Raw genomic sequence first — 226 nt, 5'->3', positions numbered from 1 at the left:
CCCACCGCAGGGCAGGGTACCGGTGGTGCCGGCCCTTCCGGAGCGCTCGGTGCCGCAGACTCGGCGCCTGTTGGGGCGCGCGGCTGCACCCCTGAGACCGCCCGACCGCAGTCCCGCAACAAACGGAGGAAAAGGCTGTTCAAGGAATTTCCTCCCTCCAGGAGCCGGGCGTTTCCATTAATTCTTCTCCGTGAGTCAAACTGGCTGTACTGGGTGTCCCTGTGTC

Source organism: Apaloderma vittatum, unplaced genomic scaffold (assembly GCF_000703405.1).
Source record: "Apaloderma vittatum isolate BGI_N311 unplaced genomic scaffold, ASM70340v1 scaffold31987, whole genome shotgun sequence".
Classification (NCBI taxonomy): domain Eukaryota; kingdom Metazoa; phylum Chordata; class Aves; order Trogoniformes; family Trogonidae; genus Apaloderma; species Apaloderma vittatum.
The sequence above is the reverse complement of the archived record's forward strand: the minus strand, read 5'-3'. Positions refer to the sequence as shown.